This window comes from Coregonus clupeaformis, chromosome 27, assembly GCF_020615455.1.
Source record: "Coregonus clupeaformis isolate EN_2021a chromosome 27, ASM2061545v1, whole genome shotgun sequence".
NCBI lineage: Eukaryota > Metazoa > Chordata > Actinopteri > Salmoniformes > Salmonidae > Coregonus > Coregonus clupeaformis.
This window is the reverse complement of record NC_059218.1, coordinates 17,993,629-17,996,642: the sequence shown is the minus strand read 5'-3', so window position 1 is coordinate 17,996,642 and position 3,014 is coordinate 17,993,629. Positions and strand designations below refer to the sequence as shown.

The following is a 3,014-nucleotide window of genomic DNA, read 5'->3' as shown; positions in this document are numbered from 1 at the left end:
TTTTATACTCTCTTAATTGTAAACTCAAATACTGCTGCATTTGCTAACAGGGGAGAAGTAAAGAAGTAAGTCATTGTACAGCAAATATTTTTTTTTGTACTTTTGTTACTGTATCTAATGTTCATAGTCAGTTGGTGGCAGAAGTTGCCCCGAAAGCACTGATTTAAATAATGTAAATGTACTCATTTTGGGTTATAATTCAGGTTGGATCTGGATTGTTGAATTTAGAGGCACGTCTCACAGTGGTGTAGTGGAGGGTAAACGCAAGTAAACACAGTTTACCCACTTTTTTTTTGCCGAACAGTTTACCCACCTTTTGCAGAAAAATGCATTGAAAGTATAGGAAGAGTTACTTTTTTCACCGTGACCGGCGATCAGAGTTTACCCACCTATTTTTTTACCACTACATCACTGAGTGGCATATGAAAATGTCTAGGGTTCATTTTGAACCCCTATCTAAAAATGCCGGTCCCTGACCAGCAAGTAATAATACTGTATACCAGAAGAGAGGACCTTCGCTGAGTTACTCATTGAAACTAAACTCATTTCTAAACTGATTTCTGCTAAATTAGCAAAGTGTGTGTGTTTGTTAAATTCCCCACCCATGTACTGCACTTATCAACCTGGAGATCAGTGTCATGTGTGGGTGATTAAAAGATCCAGTAGCAAGATAATTGTGTTGTTTCTTTTAGAAACTGCTTGTCTTTCTTGAGTACAGGATATCAAAAGCTTCTGAATAGTTATGACAGCTCACTTTGAAGTGTACACCATAATGCCAATGCTTTTAAATTTTTTAAATTTTAGTCATTTAGTAGACGCTCTTATCCAGAGTTAGTTAGTGAGTGCATACATTTTTCATACTGGCCCCCCGTGGGAATCGAACCCACAACCCTGGCGTTGCTAGCGCCATGCTCTACCAACTGAGCTACAGGAGGCCTTTTAAGAGATAATGTTAATCTTCACATATCTTATTGATGATGGAACCTGTGATGGAACTTATGAAATCTTCCTAATGACTATAGTTAGTTAGTAATTGCATTTTTTTCAATGGTGGAGAGAGTATGATTAAACTGTAAAACCAATGTGTGATTCAAAATGGAGGGAACATGGTAAGACAATAAGATTCCAAAATACATTTGCTTCCCTGGCCAATGAGGAAAGAGAAAAAATGAATAAAATGTGAGGACTTATGTTATGCATATGAGGATTTACTGATCATCTTTAGGAGATTACTGTAAAAGCAACACTCATAACTCAAAGGCTATTAAAACAACTAAAAAGAGGCCTGAATAGCATCCAATATTTTTCAATCTTACAGTTTATTTAGCAAATGTACTAAACTCTAATTATTGTGGGTATATATGGGTTTACATAGAAGAGAACTGAGACAAAACTGTGAAATAAGTTAATACAGTGCATTTGGAAAGTATTCAGACCGCTTGACTTTTTCCACATTTTGTTACGTTACAGCCTTATTCTAAAATGGATTAAATAGTTTTTTTCCCCCTCATCAATCTACACATAATAACCCATAATGACATGACAAAAATAGGTTTTTAGAGATGTTTGCAAATAAAAAAACATCTCAAGGATGATCAATGGAAACAGGATGCACCTGAGCTCAATTTCGAGTCTCATAGCAAAGGGTCTGAATACTTATGTAAATAAGGTATTTCTGTTTTTTATTTTTAATACATTTGCAAAAAAATTATACAACCCTGTTTTTGCTTTGTCATTATGGGGTATTGTGTGTAGATTGATGAGGATATATATCCATTTTAGAATATATCCATTTATTTTAGATATATATCCATTTTTGAATAAGGCTGTAATGTAACAAAATGTGGAAAAAGGGAAGGGGTCTGAATACTATCCGAATGCACTGCATTTACCCAAGTGAGCAAAATTGTCTGAAAGACATCATTTCATTGTTTTTGGACCGTCTTTTCTGTTCAAATATTTTTTATTGAACACACACAAGAATGGTGTATAGGTATGAAAGACACGAGTACAGTTCTTATCTAAACATAAGAGAACAGACATGAACAACAAGACCCAGAGTTCTGGGCACAAAACAAATATTACAAAACAAGACATACAGAGCAGGGACAGGTAGAAAGAAAAAGGGTAGATGTAACCCCCCCACTTATACCCCCTTTATTCCCCCCCCCCCCTCCCTCTCCCCTTATTCCACCCTATTCCCCTCCCGACTGCTCAGGTGGTGGGGCCAGCACACGCTGCCCAAAGGTAGATTACAATATGACAATTGAGAGTGCGTTAAAAAGTACAAATTCACAGCGCTGACTGGTCCAAGTAAGAGAGGAAAGGCTGCCAGATTTGATCAAATGTTGATAATTTATGGTTCAGAATATATCTAATTCTTTCTAAGTGTTCAGTGTTTGCCAATTCGCTGAGCCATAATTTGGTAGAGGGCGCTTCCCTCCTTTTCCAAAACAACAAGATTATTTTTTTTGCCGAAATGAGACTGTAAGAGATGAGTTGTTTTTGGGAGTTGGTTAATCCTTTTAGGGAATCGGACACTCCCAGGATTATCAGAAGCGGGTCTGGGTCTATTGAAGTCTCCAGAACTTCAGAGGGGACCCCAAAAATTCCACACCTATAACCATACAGGCTAGAGCATAGGGCAAAGCAGTGGAGTAGTGTACCCTGCTCAGCCTGACATTTATCACACATAGGGGATGTATCAGGAAATATCCTATGCAATTTAGTTTTGGAATAGTGTAATCTGTGTAAAACCTTAAATTGTATGAGACGATGTCTGGAGTTAATGGAGCAGGTGTGGATATACTCCAAGCTATCCTCCCAGTCTGCCACCGAAATGTCAGTCCCTAGTTCTTCCTCCCATTTTGCCTTAATGGCATCAGTAGAGGGTGCGCTAACAGATTGAAAAGCATCATATAGACGAGATATCAGTTTGTCTGAGGTGGGGCATATTTTTATGCATCCGTCAAACATGGAAGGTTTAGCATTCCCAAATGTTGGGAGGTGTTTTC

At 37.7% G+C, this 3,014-nt stretch overlaps 1 non-coding gene across 1 annotated transcript; it reads right to left on the bottom strand.

Annotated features, from left to right (window-relative positions):
- Window positions 1–861: 861 nt before the first annotated feature.
- Window positions 862–937, bottom strand: trnaa-agc. Its single transcript has one exon. It is a non-coding gene; the product is annotated as a tRNA-Ala (tRNA).
- Between the last annotated feature and the right edge of the window lie 2,077 nt (window positions 938–3,014).